Here is a 19,067-nt window from a genome sequence, read left to right as displayed (position 1 = left end):
CATCCGAGGCCAGTGATTCCATAATTTTTGCCAGGGGTTGTATTAGCTGGTAAGAAACTGGCTCCAAGCACACTATTTCTCCCAATTATAACTCTGATTATACAGGTCATGCAATTGTTATTTATTTATTTTTTTTTGTACACCCTTAACGTTAAATAAAAATGCCGACATTGTGTTGATATCCTTGAGCTGAAGTCATTTCGCTAAATATTAAGAGGACAGTCTAATAGACTCCTCTTGGCACCTGACATGTCTTCTTGAATAGGTTATATGTGTATTTGCATCACGTTTGACTCTGTGTACGTGATAAATGAGTATCACTCCTCGATTACAGCTTCTCTTTTTTTGTGTCTGCGTGTGTTCTGAGTATATACTTGGAATATGTACAAACTGGAACCTGTTTTAGCTACTTTGGCAGGTCTCCCTGCTGCCAGCAGGGCCAAGCAGAGTGGTGTGCCATGCCTGACTGCTGTTTTACTCAGGTGACCTCATGAAAATCCCTGCAAGCAGTATAATAAATCATCGAATTCTGGCCTGCACAACACATGCATAGACGCACAATAAAACTTGCTGCAGTACTTGTCAAACTGGACAACTATAAAAAGGTTCTCGACATGGTAGTTGGTGAGGTCATCCTGCAACTGTGATACTGCAGACACACAAGTCATTGGCAGGAGAAACTGTATTTGTATTATCAAGCAAAAAATGGCCAAAGCTAAGAGATACGGTAACTTTTTCCTGGGATTGGTGCCATTTTAGGTGAAACCTAATCAGGTCGGTATGAGGATCATGTGCTGGTGCTGTACATCGCCATACCCTATACTGCAGAACCCTCTTGGGTAATGGATGGCATCCATCCAGATAGAGTGGTCCATTCTCACCCCTCAAAAGTAGCCATTTATTTGCCACAGCTATGTGAAATATAGACATCCCATTGGTCTTCTCCAGCTGCATGCCCAAACATAATGACCCAAAAGACTTGAACCTTCATTCTCCTGCAATTTACTTGTCATCACCAAACCCCTCTGTCCAATAACCCCATGATTCTATAAGCTCATCCAAGATGAATCTCAATCTGGAAAGCCGAAGCCATAGAGGCATGAATGTCATTTCCAGGATAAGTGAACCTACGGGAATTATCATAGTTAAAATCTTGACCTAAATACCGCAAGATTGAATTAAGTAGTATAATTACAAACTCCACCACAGTCTTTTCTAACAACCAAGCTCATTTTCAAGCCAGTTACAAATTTAGAAAAACAGTTTGCTGATATAGCTTCTCACTGTGTTCTCACGGATAGACTAATTACCTTGCTAGCTATTTTGGGAAATTAATTAAAAAAGGTAATAATAGAGAAGCAAATCTATTTATACTGTCTAAGACTTTTATTGCAAACTGTGCCAGTTGGAGTTTATAAGAATTTAATCAATTAAAGTTATAAATTGTACGATTTTCCTCCTACATCAGCAATACAATACTGCTTTGATTGGGTTTGGGGATATTTGGGTGTTAAAGATTACAAGCTAAAGCTAAGCTGAAGCTAACGTAAATAATGTGCCACAAGCACAATGGTGTACATATATACTGACTCCTGTGTTGAATCCATGAATGACAGCAACATCTTTTTGAAGGCATGTTTCAGCCGGAGTCGCTGAAGTGAGTCCTGCTGTTGGACCCATTATGATTGTGAGTTTGTGACCAGACTAAAAAGATTTCATGTTCTGACAGCAAATGTACTGTATGATCAGCTGTACTGACATTTAAAATGAGTGATCAAACATGGAGCGCGAAAGAAAGCAAAATTATGAATGTTCGTTGCAGCACTGATACCCTTGATGCAATCTCATGTCACGGTGGTGTAAAAGTTCCTCCTCTGTCCCAACTGAAATATGCCAGTAGTACTTATGGATATAAATGCTGCAGACTGTTTTTGGGGGTGGAATCAGGTGTGAGAAACAATGGTTTTGTGTAACCAGAGAACCAAACTGTCAAAAAGTTGGTAGAGAATGTCTTTTGAAACCACCGACACCCCCATGACAAGTCTGAAGTCAATGAGCTGTGTTATTGCTTTCATGAATATGCATCATGGGCGGTCAAGGTCAGAAACCTTGTCCAAACTTTGGAAAACATGGGAGGATCCAAGAGGGGGACCCTGATGAACTGGGTATTCCATTAATGTCATTATTGGGAAAACCTTGAAGGATCCAGGAGAGAGACCATGATGAACTGGGTATTCCATGAATGTCATTATTGGGAAAACCTTGGAGGATCCAGGAGGGAGACCATGATGAACTGGGTATTCCATTAATGTCATTATTGGGAAAACCTTGTAGGATCCAGGAGGGAGTCCATGATGAACTGGGTATTCCATTAATGTCATTATTGGGAAAACCTTGGTGGATCCAGGAGGATGACTGTGATTAACTGGGATATTCCGTTAATGCATAATGCATGTTTGTGCATAAATTTGGGCACCCTAACAGAAAAAAAATACATCAGTATTCAGTAGATCCTCCTTTTGCAAAAACAACAGCCTCTAAATGTTTCCTATAGTTTCTAATGAGAGTCTGGATTCTGGTTGAAGGTATTTTGGACCATTCGTCTTTACAAAACATCTCAGGCTTGTTGGTTTCCGAGCATGGACAGCTCACTTAAAATCACACCACAGATTTTCAATAATATTCAGGTCTGGGGACTGAGATGGCCATCCAGAACATTGTACTTGTTCCTCTGCATGATTTCCTTAGTAGATTTTGAGCAGTGTTTAGGTTCGTTGTCTTGGTGAAAGAGCAGCCCCGTCACAGTTTGAACTTTGTCAACAATTCATGAACATTGTTCAACATTGTTCTCAAGATTCCCAGTACCTGCACTGGCCACACAGCCACACAGCATGAAGGAACCACCTCCAAATTTTACTGTAGGTAGCAAGTATTTTTCTTGGAATACTGTGTTCCTTTTCAGCCATGCATACCGCCCCTTGTTATGTCCAAATAACTTAATTTTAGTTTCATCAGTCCACAGCACCTTATTCCAAAAGGAAGCTAGCTTGTCCAAATGTGCTGTAGCATACCTCAAGTGATTCTGTTTATGGCATGTATGCAGAAAAGGCTGCCTCTGCCTTACAGCATCTCCTTGTGTAAAGTGCGCTGTATAGTTGAACAATGCACAGAGACACTATCTGCAGCAAGATCATGCTTTAGGTCTTTGGAGCAGGTCTTTGTGTTGACTATGACTGTTCTCACCATTGTTTTCTTCAGCTTATCTGAGCTTTGTCTTGGCCTGCCACTTCAGGCCTTAATTAGTACTGTGCCTGCCGTCTTCCATTTCCTCACTATGTTCTTCAAAGTGGAAAGTGACAGCTGAAATCTCTGAGATAGCTTTTTGTATCCCTCCCCTAAACCATGATGTTGAACAGTCTGTTTTCAGGTCATTTGAGAGTTGTTTAGAGGCTCCCATGTTGCCACTCATTAGAAGAGATACAAAGAGGGGAAACATTTGTAAATGGCCACCTTAAATACCCTTTCTCATGATTGGATTCACCTGTGTAAGGAGGTCATGGGTCAGTGAGCTTACCAAACCAATTTTGTGTTCCAAAAATTAGTGCTGAATGTATTCAAATCAATAAAATGACAAGGGTGCCCAAATTTATTCACCTGCCCATTTTTATTTCAATAATTATTGCACACTGTCTGTAAATACTAGAAACTTCATTTCACTTCTCAACTATCAGTGTGTTCATCTGCTATATGATATATTTAACTGAAATTTCTGATCCAGACAACCAATGATTTATAAAGGAAAATCATGAAAATTATCAGGGGTGCCCAAACTTTTGCATAGAACTGTATGAGAACTAGAGGCCACAGTCACACTGAGCTGTGTCCTGGCAAGGAGGCGTGGGAGCCATTTTAATTCCAGGCAACTTAGTGATTTGCACCCATAGATGCTCAATTCGTCTCATCAAGCAACAAGTGGAATATGTCAGAAAGCTGTGCATGTTGGCAAAGCCACAAACGGAGGAAGAAGGGAGACAGCATTTCCTTCCATAAGTTAGTGGTTTTGGTTATTCTTGTCACTTTGTCTGTGACATTTGATTGATAAACAGGTGCATGTTGCCTGCCGTGCCTGTGTCGTCCGAGGACACAGACCATTAGCTTTTCACTTATTTGTAGTTGATATTTTCCCCTGCTAGATGGATGTCTAGTTAAAATACTTGTCGTTAGTGATTAAAATTGTTAGACAAGACCGGCGATTTTGTTTAATTTGCACCTTAGAATAACCGAGCCACTGCTCTGAGATTATAATGACTGCAACTCACAGTCATACCCACACACAGAGATATGCACCCACACCACTGACTTCATGAATGAAACTCAGTCAATAAAGGATAATTGTGTAAAAATATAACTTTCAACACTAATATTTGGGAATGTGTGTGTGTGTGTCAGAGTAAGTTTAATACTTTCCTTACATAATTTAATGTAAATTAATTTTAATGGCTCGATATCCAGGTCAGAACGGCATTTTAACACTTATTTTGCAAGCGTTTTTCTTTCCATTAAAAATGCATTAACATCCTGGCACTTAGTCAATATTCTGCCTGATTAGGTGTCATGTCACTGTCAATGTAGGGACGTTCACATTTAGTAGGTAGCATTGGGAGTGCAGACTCTAGTTCTCATATATAACCTCTTTGACAGTCATAGTCAAATGCTGACATTTTGGATTTTTATTGCATGTAGCTGATGTCAACAACTTAGGAACCTGATCCATGTGTGTTTTTTCCTTATGAATCAGATTAAGATATTTGTAACTGTCTATTATTTCGAATAAAAACATATTCATTCCATCTTTGAATTAGTAATAAGGTTTATGAAGCCTTAAACCAAAAATGGTGCTGTTATTTGTTCACTGCATCCCACAAACTTGACCCACAAATACCCACAACTCAAGAAAGTGAAAAATGTGTTTCCCAAGGTTGCAGATTTTGAAAGTCAAATATGGTGCCCTAATAGCCTTAGAAAAATGGAAAGTTTATATATAAACTATTTTCATAAATCTTCGAAAAATGAAAACCAGTAGTTCACCAAAATTGCAAAAAAATAAATTACACAACTACCAAGTCAAAACCTGCTGTAAATGGCTTTGCATAGCATTAGTTTGTTTGTTTGTTTGTTTTTTTTAGTGCAACTGGATTAGGAGTCAAAGCTAGTTAGCATAATGGCTACATGTTCCCTGCACATGGCAGCCAGTTATTGGACACTGGCATCAGTTCAAGTTCTGCCCATTATGGGAAAGGTTCCACCCCTCATGTTCTGGCTTCAAATGATAGTAATTATCAAGTATATTTTATTGTGAGCATAATTTAGCTCATTAGTCCAAAGCTAGCAATGAGCGGGGGTGTGGAATCCATCTTTATTTATGTTACTGAGTCACACAGGCTGCAGTACATCATTATCTCTTCTTTACCGTTTCAAGCCAGCCTCCTCTCACAACAGCAGGCTACTTTAAATCTATTGTAAACACATTTCAGCCATGAACTTTGTAAAGTTTCTGGCAGTTTCTGAACTCATTGCTGCTCTAAACCAGGTCAGCGCCTGCTGCTGCGAATGCTTCTTTATGTAATCGAACTCCAGCTGACAGGTGTAGGGCCGCGCAGCGTTCTCAAGGGAAAAATACCCTAAAATGTCATTTTACAAGTGTCTTTAAAGTGTTCTATTTGAGAATTGATGGCAGATTCAATTTAAATTTAAGGCGCTAAAGCTGCTTGAACAGGACAATAACATTCAAATAGCCTCCAACACCAGTGACAGGCGATAACTACAATTTAGCGGCTGTCATTTCCAATCCTTCAAGCTCAGATTTAGCCTAACGTACTTGTCTGTACTTAACAGCTATCTCCCTTATCCACTAAAGCTACATTTGCTGCTGTCATCTTTAATTTATATCACTTTGCCACCTCAGCATTCAATGAAATTTCAAAGTAATTGCCACGAGGGACGGAGGGCCCCGGAATGAATGAGATGCATTTGAGAGAAAAAAACATGATCACCTTGTAGCATTCACACTTTAGTGCTTTAACACATTTTGGAATGCATTGGGGACTTCTTGCAAAAAGAAAGAAATGTTGCAAGGAATTGTTCAGCCAGAATGTACACGAATGTTCTGGTGTAATGCTGACTTCTGCTCAAGGGAACTGAACCATCCAGTGAGTGTTAGTCAGTGATAATGATGATGTTGGTTGGATTACGTAGAAACCTTTTGCAAAATGTATTGTTTGGATGACCAATTTTGTATCTAAAAAGAAAAAATAAGAACGTTATACAAGTATAAGTATAACTTATACAAGTATAAGTTATACTTGTATAAGTATAACTTATACAAGTATAACTTATACAAGTATAAGTTATGTAATATCCACAATAAGTGGATATTACAATCCACTTATATATAAGTGGATTGTAAAATCCACTGTACAACCAGTGGATTTTACAATCCACTGGTTGTACAGTCTCAATTTTAGTGGACAAATCATTTGTAATATACAAGTTTGAACACTTTTTTGTGAAACTGAGCTGTTGCCATGATGGCCCAAACCAAAGAACTCACCCTTTACCAACACCTCAGCATCACTGGAGTTTTAGTGTTGATAGGTTACCTGGATGTAGGACCTATAACCAGGTAACGTAGCAATACTTCCATACATATAGCACATATAGCACAACACTACAGGTTTTTGTGTTAACACCTATTTTGACAGTAGACCCTAACAAAATCACATCTCCCTGTATTTCAGTAACCACTGAAGATGGAGAGCAGTATTTGTCCTCGGGTTCCTCCAGGACCTCAAGTTTCTATTAGCACCAACTGAAAATTTTTCATGAAAATGACCATTTATACTTTTTTGACCTCAGTGAAATCATATCTGTCTACATCTCAGTCACCAGCGAACCTCAACAGCAGGCTTTGTCTTTAAGTTACTCAGGGACCCCACATTTCTCTTTGATCCATTTGGATATTTTTCTTGAAAATGATGAGAAATGGCTGATTTGACCTCTTGAGATATATATATAGGTATCTAGTGAGGGTAGAGAGGAGATTTTGGCCTTAAATTACTCGAACCCTGAGTTTTTCCTTCACTGAACTGAACAATTTACCTGAAATTTAACCAATGACTGAAATGGTATTTCATAAACCCCTGAGCCAGACAGCTCCCCTCCCTCTCTGCATATGTTCTATACCGTCCCATTTTCTGATTTGGGGTTGTCAAGTGCAACCCCAAGTTGCCTTTTAATCAAAATGAAGTTTTTTTTTTCTGGAAGTCATCCAGTCAAAGCTCTGTTTACTGTTTGATCCCAATGAAATAACTCTTCTTGTTGCGAATTAGGTTGGAAAGCAGATTTTGGTTCTAAATTGTTCTGGGACTAAGAATATCTGTTTGCTACCACAAAATTTTTTTTGTGAAAATTACAAGACTTTTTTTATTATTATTACTATTATTCACATTTATATTTTATGTATATGTTTTTAATCTTTTATTGAGCACCATGACCCTTAATTGGAGTAAGCAGCGTTAGAAAATGAAGGAATGAAGATTTTATTGTGTGCATATCTGTATGTGCACCTCCACACTGTGAGAAATGTGACAGAGTGCATGATCACCACAATCTCATTGTGCAAAGAGTGCTCGAAAAGCAATGCACCAGTGGTAATAGAGAAGACTGTACTCCAGAGGGCACCATTAGCATACTTTGTGTGCCAGTGTGCTGCACACTGAACTACAGGCCTGCTTTTAGGCAATTAAGCATCACTGTTGCAGCACTACCACGTACCACGTAGGAGCTCAAACTCAACTTGAAACATTGCAAAAATTTTAACATTTATTTATTCTTGCTTCCCCAGGCTGGCAAAATCTGGCTCTCTTACCTGTTTGGAACACTTTGCTGCAGTTGCTGCGTCAGACCAGAGCGATGAAAGAAGAGAACCCCTCAGAATCTCCCTGGATGGGAAAAAAACGAAAGGTTAGAACACACCGATGAACACAATTAGTGTCAAGTTTGCAGACTGTACATAACCATACATTAAAATATACTGGGTCAAGCACAACAAACGCACACTGGCCCCAACATACACGATCGATATGTGCACAGATTTCCATTTCACAGAACCAGAGATGTACAATTATTATCACATTATTTGTTCTTAGATCACTGTGTGACCTTTGACAGCTGAAAACCTGGTTAGCAGTTGACGTCATCTGCAGTTAGCATGAACATGTATGGTTAAGCTAATCAATGACATTAATTGTTTAGCACCATCCATGACTATTTTTGTCTGTGTTTATTGTTAGAATACATGGCCAACTCTCATCACGATGATACTCTATGATTGCTGCTAATTTTGCGTGATGCTAACAGCGGAAGATGCTAACCACAGATGAGGCAGTTAGCATCAACTGTGGTTGGTGTCGGTCATCATTACCATTACATGTGCTTAGCATTAGCATATATGGTTGCTCCAACGACAGATGACCCTAAAGCCAACTTGACAGTTGCACAAATTTGATTCCTGCACTGCTGCGCAATTCATTGTGCCAGTGCGACCCGCGTTGTCCCACTGGATGCCACGCTTTGTCCCATTTGACACCACGTTATATAAAATAATCATTTTGTAGCCAATGGCGCATTTGCTCTCAGAACTTGGCGGATGACGTCATCTCTCATCGCCCTCAGAATCACAGAGAAATTATCTGCAACTGCAGATTCTCTTGTCCACGTCATGCAATATATATATATATATATATAGTAATGGCTTGGTAAAACAGTTGCATTTTCATTACTTCTTATGAGTTTCATAATGTATCTGTAAAATTATGTTTATTACAGATGTAACATCTGGGTATAATCGTACAGATGTGCTGTACTGCGGCAATGAGACGCATTGACACGCAATGTTTTCGAGTAGGTTGTGCAATGTTCACGACTAATTCCCAAAATTTATGCATGCCAGAGGTTTTGAACATTTCAAAATTTTCACACGCAGTTCACAACGAGTTTACTCACTGGCACGCCAGATTGCGTGCCAGTGTGGGAATCAAATTTGTGCAAGTGTCAAGGCACCTTAACTCGCTGGTATCCTCCACAGTTAGTATAAAGATTTGTGTAACCACATAAGCTAATAGTGATAGTGGATCGAAGTTACTGCGCTATGTAATATAACAATTCAAAAATACTGAAAAAAAAATTGCATGGAAGCAATAATTAGTTATTTTCTTGCCAAGATAACACAAATGATCTTGTTGCTTGATCTGTAGAGACTATAAACTATCAGGGTAGCAAGGCAGGACAGCTGCACGTGTTTCACATGCTTCACAAATTTCCACAGTGGTCTGAATAGTGAAAGAGGTTCTCATGCTATTTGCCTGAACCACCGCGGCGTTTCAAGTGATCAACAGATCCATGCGTGCCTTGCATGGCAATGATGATGAGGCTGACAGTTGGCTGATGGTGTGGGTAGCTCAGATGTTCAAAGAAACACTGATGGGTGGCATTGCATCTGCTCACGCACATAAAAATACAAAAAAAATCATATTACTTAAGAGATCAAAGGTCCTATCTCCTTCCTCTTTTTCACTCCTCCCCCTCTCTAAACATGGGCTCTTTTTGTGATGCACACCAACAAAGAGTGGTGTCTGCTCACTCCTTGCACATTGATTAATTAGCTTGTGTAATTAGCTTAATGATTTAGAGAAATGTGGCCTGGACCACCCAAGAAGCTGTGCTAATGGACCCTGTCTTTAACAATTAAAATGGCCATAATTTAAAAACAGTGGCTTAGAAGTCAAGATAAGTGCTGTGAGAAAAGCAGGTGGCAATCAATGCATTGTTACTTCGCCCATCTCATGTTTGTGAAATGTTTAGCTCGCTATGATTGTGTCGCAAGTTTCATTTTTGTTGAACACTTTCGTAAAATACACACATTACTGGAAGATTGTGTGCAAACAGTGTTCACGTCTCACTGTGGTGATTAATGGAGTTAATAAAGGTGCCCTGACACTTGCACAAATTTGATCCACGCACTTGCATGCAATCTGGCATGCAGGAGAGTAAACTTGTTGTAAACTGTGCATCGCTTTGTACAAGTGCGCAAAGAGAGGTTTGAAATGTTCAAAATCTCTGTCACGCATTAATTATGTGAAGTTCACATGAACATTGCGCAAACAGTTAGCAATTAAGAAACACTGTGTGTGAGTGCGAGTGATTGCATCAACGCACTGCATCACCGCGCAACTCATCTGATCGAATACAACGAGATGTTAGAAGGAATGAACATGCAACTGTTTTACCAAGCTATTAAAATATAAATATTGCAAATCTTTTAGACTATTCTAAATGCGTTCGTCACCTCATAAAGTGCAGGTGAGAGAGAGAAAAAAGCGGCAGCTGTAACAGTCCTGTGTGATTCCAGAAGCGATTAGAAGTGTTTTCGTAAGGTCTAACCTTACCAACTTCTTGAGCAAGCACACAGGTGACAGGTGTCAGGAAAAACTCCCTCTGATGATTTAAGGAAGAAACCTCAAGCAGACCAGACTCAAAGGGGTGACCCGCTGATTGGACCATGCTACAGACACAATTGACAATACAAATATACAGGAAATTTTGGGACTCCGTGCTGGCATACAGGACGGGAGGCTTGTAGAAGAAGACACTCTGAGAGGAAATGATTAAGCTGATCCAAAATAATTATTTTATATACGCCGCGTCCAGTGCACAAAGTGCGGCATCCAGCTGGGAACACAGCAGGTGGCACCTGGTTTCATGAAGAAGTGCCCGAGACTGCGGAGCCAAAATGTATTCAAGTGTCAAGGCACCTTAAGTCAGTGCTTGGGTATGCAAATTTTCCATCAGTAATGCCATAAAAACTGTTGCATATTCAGATCTGAAATTTTGAAATTGATAGATACAGGTGAGGACCACTGGGCCCCATATTGGAACTGAGAATGTTCTGAGAAAAGGGCACCTCTCAAGGTGATGCTTGTTTGACAAAATCATTCCAGTGGTACCCAAGGATCCTCTGAAGAGACCAAGTACCAAAGACATACAGTGATCTTCTGGGGTCATTTGTTCGTGTCAAGTCTCAAAACCATACAATAAGACAGGAAGTACAAGATCCCTGAAAGATATTGGCGTCACCAAACATCTTTTTTGAGTAATCTCATGACTCCATGAGTTGTTCTCATGTGTCTCCCAATCTCAGAAGCCGAAGACCCAGAGATATGAATTTGACTGGAGAGATAAGTGAATGTCTCTCCAAGTTCGACACTCATGCAGATTTACTTCTGATGGTTGAGTCCAGGTAGCCATTGAAAGCCAGGATCTTAATCTTCATCCACGACAATTACAAACCCTGACTTTTCAATTCCCTCCTCAAGAGCTGCATTCAGGGAATCTATGACTAACTGCATGATAATGAAATACTGGCATCTAGTGGTGAGCCAGGAGCACGGATGGCCGCGTTCTGGTAGCAGCATGAGGCCACTGCTTTCACTTTTTAGTTTTATTGGTGAGAGTGGCACAGTCTAGTCCTTTATCCATTAGTTAACTGTTACATGTGGTCACATACGAGTTAAAGTAATTTCCTCAAAATATAAAAATTGAGGGAACAAAATGATTGATTTTGTACACTGTCTCATATTCCGGACTTGCGTGCTCCACCACAGAGCACATACTGTAAAGTAGATGAGTTAGGACCTGTAGTCGTGGACTTTATGGGATCCATTAAATGCAAGTCAAACCAGACAGTATCTGAGCTCGCTGATAGTAGCATCAACATTCTTTGCTGCATTGCCAGACATAAATCACCTGTTTATGACCGTTCGCTGAACACTAACCAAAAGAGAAGGCAGTGCTCCTCATAAAACCGCCAATATTTTGAGCTGGAGGTGAAGATACCACTTATCCATAAGTGACCTCTGAAATGCCAATGACATGGGAGCTTTGAGGTTAAAAAAAAAAAACACACACACACATTTTGTTTCTCTGGACTTAAAAAAACCAGGCAGCTCACATGCTGTCACATATATTTCTAAATTTACTGCATACGGCTGAAAAAGTTGTAGGAGTTATGGTGTCATCAGGCTCCTACAACTGTGCGGAAAATAGACTGTGGATGGTTCTTTTAACATTTATTGCCAGACCAGTGACAGAAATCCCTCAGATCCATTTGAGATGCTGAAAATCCATGGCTGCATCACGGTGGTACACTCTACTAATGTGGCACAATCTACTAACCAGTGACAACAGGTAGATGTCTTTAGTTCTAGGTGTCTTTCGAGTATCCTTGGGTACCCTAGGAAATGGGGGGTCCCTACTTAACATTAGTTAGCTAACTAATGTTAGCATTAAACAAGTTGTAGAGTGACAATGTACTAAATTATCCTGTGGTTTGCTCCACACACTGGACCAGAGATTTAAATGAGCCATTGTGATGACCTGAGTGAGGCGCACAGATGAAACATTCAACTCTCGTGAACAATTCCAGTTTTGGCATGTTTGAAAATGGATTATGAGAGTATTTCAGGCATGAAGATGAAAAAATTCATTTCAATAGTTTTGCAAGTAGAAGAAAAAGACGGAAAGCCTGTACTGGCAATTATCTCCAAATTCTGTAGCATCAGTGGACATTCTATGACCCCGACCTATCTAATCTATCTATCTAATCTATCTACCTACCTACCTACCAACCAACCAACCAGTTTGGGGTGGCAGGGGAGTGGTCCAAGTCTAAACCTACTAAACCTATTTACAGAACCTCCTGTAATTCAAACCATGATTTAGTCCTTGGTTCCCTCCACTTTGGCTGTCAAGGAAAAATTTAAGTACCATATTCGCCCATCAGAGGGCCCAGGGCCAAGCATCAGCCCACCCACTTTTTTTTTGTTGGTTAAGCGCCCAACTGAAGTTAAAATAAATTACAAGGAACACTTTTAAAGAATGAGAAAATGACAAAAATGGACACAAACAGCTGAGGTATTTGTGATGAAACCAGCCCTAGGCGCTCTGATAGGTGAAAACCAAATATCACACACAAAATGCACCCCCCCCCCCCCCAATTAAATAAATAAATAAATAAAATTGTGTAAATGTTTTGATCCCTGTGGACTTTCCTGAGTGTAAAGGCAGTGCATGCTGATCCACCCTCTGCACAGATGCATCTAATCAGTGGCCCCACTGGCCTCATTAAGCACACCTGATTGTTACATTGAAACACCAAGATGATATGATGACAAAACATGGCTTCATTCACACATCTATCATCCACTTATAACTCTGATGCTGGAACATGCTGATCTTCAAAGATTACATATCCATAAGACTCACAAAAAAAAAAAAAAAAAACATTGGGTTGTGACATTTTAAGGTAAGTGATATATCTGCTTTCAAACTTCAGTAAAATCTGGTCTGTTTTCCACAATGGTTTGGAGTAATATGGTCAGTGCCACAGAATTCCAGTACCAGAATTGACTGGTAACATCCGCAAACTGTCTTGCAACAGCTGGTTTAACAGCAGCTCTGTGGAGTTTATTAATCTTGAATCAAATTTGTCTGTTTTTAAATAGTTGTTGTCCGTCTCTAAGCTTGAGAACATGTTGATGATGTTTTTGCTGCTGGAACATGCAGAACAATTCTGGCTTTGGTAATGTACGCAGATAAAACATAAAACATGTTGTGACATGCCCACCTCGTCCACAATTTCTCAGATAGTCACACAACTGAAAAGCCACCGAAAGCCGTCTGAATCTTCCGAATGGTGGAAGAGCTGGGCATGTCCCAACATGTCCTGTGAGGCTTCAACACGAAGGCACTTTTGCTGCGCCATCAGCTTCGTGCCGATGAATTTCGCTGCAACTCTTTTCATGGCAAAATCTTCTGTTACAGTGAAATGTGCCGAAAAAGTGCTGATGTCCACCTCTTCCGCAATTTCTCAGATAGTCACACGACGGTCCCACATCACCACAGCGTTCACTTTGGAAATGATCCGGTCATTTCAGCATGTTGATGGCCACCCGGAGCGCGGCGCGCTCTCCACCTTCGTGCAGACGTCTTTAAACCAGTTGTACCGCTCCTTAATCTGTGTGATGCCCATAGGATCGTCACCGAAAGCCGTCTGAATAATCCGAATGGTTTCCACCTGGCTGTTGCCCAGTTTCTGGCAAAATTTGATGCAGTCGCGCTGCTCCAGTCGTTCCGTCATTTCCTTGCAAAGAAAAAACGACGAGAGACTAAACCCATCCTCACACAAAGGCTGCTTACCAGCAAATGACGCAATCGACAGGCGTGAAAAAATTCATGCATGCGCACGAAGGTTCAAGGTTGGCTCATGCAAGCACACGTGATTCAAATCCATCAGGCTTTTGAAAAAAATAAAAAGGTCAGATACTTTTCTAACAGACCTCGTATGGAGTTTAATCCATCTGTTGAATTTGCATTTGGTGGCTGTTTACTAGTTGTCTCTAAAAGAAGTCCAAAGACATTTTGATGCCAGGATTTTCCTCCAAGTACTGACAATAAACCTTCTATCCAATCGTGAGCTTGTCCAGTTACTTTTGGTCCCTGAAAATGGAGGGTAATAATCAAGATAGCTCAATATACTGAATTACTGACTTGGGATCATTTTCCTCTTATTAAAACTACAAAAAGTAAGGAAATGCACACTCTAAGAAATAAAACGTTGAATTGAATTGATAAAGTTAAGGTAACTTTTTTCCACATAACGTTGTCAATTAAGTGCAAAACAATATTGTAGTTGAAATTAATTAAATCAAATGAAACATTGACTTAAATCCCTAAAATTAACAGCTGCAAGTATATTGAAGATAATCGTATAAATTACATTCAAAAACCCTGTGTTTCATTTCTTCAAGTGCACAGTGTTTGTTGTCAGATACATCGGCCTTATGAATGGAAAGAAGTGATGTAATTGAGTCTGGTCTGCTTGAGGTTTCAAAAAAAATGCCTTTGGAAGTATTTCTGCACCATTGTTGTGAAAGTGCTTGGTCAGAAGGAAGGGTAACGTTCGCCCTTACCTTTATGAAGCACCTTGGGGTGATTTGACACTATGTTGATCTATTTTTCATTTTTAACATTGTTTGGAAATTAAATGTTTTTTCCTGTGGAGCAGTTGAACGTGATACATGTGGAAGTGTTACAATCTCAACGTTAGCACATTTTCACCAATGGTTCACTTGAAAACACAAAGCTGGGACTATGGTTCATTACATCTCTTACAAGGCTCGACATTAAAACCAGCGAGGCTGCCATCTGTTAGATAATTTGTAAGAACAGCAACATAGGGCCGAAATACAACTCTGGATGACTGCGGCTGCACCGAAGACAAGTGTGGATCAGTTCCTCTGATTGTTTTGAGGTGCTGGTTTTAAGGTACTCATTAACGCTTTAACGCAACGTTCTGCATTCACTGTTCAGAATTGTATATAATTAACCAGGACTCGTCCCCAAACTAAGAAGTTGACTTTTACAAATGACTGCAAATGACTCTTCCATATGCTGTCTTTCCTCAAACGTCTTCAATGAAACAATGTAAGACAAATGTGTCATTGGAAGTCTTCAGCACTCCCATATGCAATAATTACCACGTCACTTCCAGCAGCCTGTTTGTGTCTACATGTTGTCAGCAGGTGCAACGCTCATCATTTGTGCGAGCCAAACATCACAGTCCCGGGTCTGACACCATTGTGTCAAAAACTCTGTGCTCAGCTCGTCAACTCTGGCACGCTGCTCATGCGCAAGCTGGCTAAAAATGGGCATTTTGGGAAGCGACGTGCCTCTCGCTTCCTTATCTTTCTGCACCCACAGCTGCCTCAGCGTCACTGTCAGATGGAGATGGAATTAGTTACACGGTACATCACGTGTCTACATGGAATTGGCGTCATGAAACCAAACAAGAAATGCTTCAGATTTTTTTTTTGGCACATTTGCACAGCTTTGCAGAAGTCAAGTTGACATTGACAGTCTATCACATGTCATGTAAGAAATCCAAAGTTGGTAATTAAAAAAAAAAACAGTAGGGGCAACATAGCTCACATGCATAATGTGTTTATACTTTATTTTGAAATTTAGTGATTTTTCAATACAGTTCTGCAAAGTGCTGGACATGTCTTTTTTGGGAAAAAAATTAAAATACAGTATATCAAAGCAGATGCACAAAAAATGACAAATCCAGAATTCTACAAAAAAAAAAAAAAAAAAAAAAAAAAAAACAGCTCTTAAAAACTTCAATAATTTTACTTTATGTCAACACATGTAGGACAATCATAGGGCTAACACAACAAAATAAGGCCATATTTTATAAATCACCGGAGTAAAGACTGTTTAGCTTCTGTTTTCAAAGACTCAGCAGAAATTGGATGTCACTATGCAGTTGACACCAGTAGAATAAAAAAATATTTTTGAGAACATCCTGCAGCCTGCTTGCTTCTTTTTCACATTTGGGATGCAGAATAAGCCCATAGAGTGCAGAGCACAGAAATATGCAGAAAGATCCAAAATATATGTAAGACGAGTATTTTGTACATTAGCAACATCTGCTTGTAGATATGGATGTCAAATTTTCTTGTTTTGCTCAAAAATCTGACAAACCACTATAAGATTTATTGATATTTGTCTGTGGAAGGCCAGAAAATAAAACATAGTCATCCATTCTGGAAGAAACGAAGCATGAATCAAACACATGACTGATGTTTTTTAGATGTACAGGTGTACTACTACTTACCTACTTGACCTACTTGATCATTTCTTGAATGCACAAAAGAAAAAAAAAAAATAAGTGTGTGTTTATTATGAAAATTGTCACATCTCATCGATGTTACAGTTAATGCTTTGGGAAGGTGTACACCAGTACTATTTGTTGGCTCTGGAAAAGCCTGCGGCATGTACTGTGGACATTGGTGACTGAAAATAACTCAAATGCAACAGTATCATCATGAAAGTGTCCATAATAAAATGGCATATAATGATGACAAACTGATTAAACTTTAGCTAAATTGGGTGCACCAGATCAATCCAAAAAGATAGTTTATCTCATTTTCTTGTGTATGTACACAATTTGTGGAATTTAAGAGCAGGTGTGGAATTGAAGTTTGAAATCACTTAAAATGAGCTTGTTTGGCAGTTTCATTTTCAAAGCCTAGGCCTGGTGGCTACTAACTATTTGGAGGGAAAAGAATCGAGTTTCTCTTAGACTTTGACTCTAATATTATGGATCTCTGCAGTGGTTTTGTTGAGGATTGGGTGAGTACAGGTATTACTTTTCCGCAGTACCGTCCCCTCGCCAAGCATCAAATTCACCTTGTCGGCATTGCTTTACATGGGTGTGCAAACTTTCCATCATTCCCAAACAGCACCTCCCCAAAGGCTATCGTAGTCTGCTCAGCACACCTAATGTTAATCGCTCACATATCTCATTAACGCAACAGGGCAAGCATGCTGTCAGTGGAAAGAAGAAAAGGGATTAGCAAGGAGGGGAACGGATGAGCAATCAGATGTAGCAACGTATGAAACGGGAAGATGCGGTGAGGACGGAGGAGAGAAAATGCATTTACATGTATGAATTAGATAAGCAGGAGAAAGGAAAGGAGGGCCTCTCCATCTGCCTCCGGCACGCTGTGGAAACTCGACACCTCTGTGTTCCGTCCCTTTTTCCAGTCGGCTTTGGAGAACATGATAGCATTGATCATCTTAAAACATCACTTTTCCTGTCATTGTATCACCTCCCGTCGTCAGGATCACTGCTTGAGTTGCCTTAAAAGCTTTTCTCTTATGTCTGGCAAAGTCTGCCCGCCTCCCGCCGTCATTCCATGACATCACGAAGACCCACCGTCCGTCATATTGATTTCCAACAACTGGCTACTATTACATCTGAATCCGTAAAGTGATGTAGTGGATTGGGTGCAAAATGCGCCACGCGTGCTCGAGAATTGTGACCCGCTTCGCACGCACGCAGGTAATTGGAAGCACATGTTCATCAATCAAAGCCGCATAATTCCATCACATTCACAGACTCTGTGACAGATATTCCATTTCTATTGTCCTGATGTGAAGCTTCTCCCCTGGGCTCCCCGAAGGAGTTCCCATTTCAAATGTTATGAGTGCCGGGAGAGGGAATAAAGTAAATAGATTTTGTTCTCCAGATCTCTCACATTTCCTCAGCAATAAATCCACTTGTCGCCACATAAATCTTGGGTGCTTTTGGGCCGCCCTGTTACTCTTCTTATTAGCCAACCAGAGATCAATTTATCACCTTTGAGGGTAAAGAATAGCGGCGTGGTGGTGGTGGTGGGGGGTCTCTGTATTCCTGTAATTTATGGATTTGGAGAAGAGGTGGGGAATTTCTGGGTCATGCAAATGCAGCTCGGCACGACAGCTGCCCCGCTGGCATCATGTTTAAATTTTATTTCATTTAGACAGCAAGAAGTGTGGGGTCTTATAATCAGGGCATTAATGGCAACTTGCTTGAAAATTAAAAAAACAAACAAAAAAAAGTGATGATCTTTTATCAAGGCAGCATTCACCTCCAGCAACGATAGAAGATTCAAAGCAGAAAAAAAAAAAAAGTAAAACCTACATTTCTGGAATGCTGCTTTTCAGCAACTCCGCCACAAGTCTGTGCTGTTGGTACAAAAAATGTTGCCTCGGCTCTCGTGACCTCCTTTTTTTTATGATAAACCTGCAAGAATGTGGCTTCTCCACCTCAGCTGTGCAATGAGAAAAGTACAGAAAAGTACAGAGTCAGGTTCCAGCTCGACGTCTCTCTCCTTTGTTATTGTCATGCAGATGACGAGCTGGGGGCAGCAGGGGCTTGTGGGAAATGTATTTCAAGTGACGCAGATCTGTGTTTTTGCATGGTTGTTACGCGACGCTGCTTCGTTGTACAGCTTCTAAATCCACTTTTTTGTGAGAACGCTCATTATCTCTGCTTTTTGTTGGTTTGAACTTTCTTAAATGTGCATGCATGCACACGCGAGTCGAAGTATTGAACATTTTGTTTA

The 19,067-nt window shown here is 40.1% G+C and overlaps 1 long non-coding RNA gene across 1 annotated transcript in view; it reads right to left on the bottom strand.

Moving 5' to 3' along the window:
* LOC117505144 overlaps positions 1-19,067 on the bottom strand; it is a 512,557-nt gene that overhangs the window by 246,628 nt on the left and 246,862 nt on the right. Inside the window, exon 4 of the long non-coding RNA XR_004559034.1 lies at positions 7,928-8,000. This is a non-coding gene — a long non-coding RNA (uncharacterized LOC117505144). The remainder of the gene's footprint in view (positions 1-7,927; positions 8,001-19,067) is intronic.

This window comes from Thalassophryne amazonica, chromosome 23 (genome assembly GCF_902500255.1).
Source record: "Thalassophryne amazonica chromosome 23, fThaAma1.1, whole genome shotgun sequence".
NCBI classification, from domain to species: domain Eukaryota; kingdom Metazoa; phylum Chordata; class Actinopteri; order Batrachoidiformes; family Batrachoididae; genus Thalassophryne; species Thalassophryne amazonica.
Note: the sequence above shows the minus strand (reverse complement) of the source record. Positions and strands in the feature narration are given on the sequence as shown.